Genomic DNA, 224 nt, shown 5'->3' with positions numbered 1-224 from the left:
TGACGGCCTCAGGCGGCAGCAGCCGCTGCAGCACAGACTGCAGCAGCCCCTTCACAATAAGAAACTCAGCACCTGCAGCAGCAACACACACTGCTGCTGCTGCTCCTGCTGCTCCTGCTGCTCCTGCTGCTCCTGCTGCTGCTGCGTTTGTTGCTGCTGCGGAGTGTGCAGAGTCTGTCCGGCATTTTGCTGCAGAAGCAGCGTCAGTCAGAGCTGCTGCTCTA

Source organism: Eimeria mitis, genomic scaffold (genome assembly GCF_000499745.2).
Source record: "Eimeria mitis Houghton genomic scaffold, Emh_scaff1502, whole genome shotgun sequence".
Classification (NCBI taxonomy): Eukaryota; Apicomplexa; class Conoidasida; order Eucoccidiorida; family Eimeriidae; genus Eimeria; species Eimeria mitis.
This window is presented reverse-complemented; position numbering follows the sequence as displayed.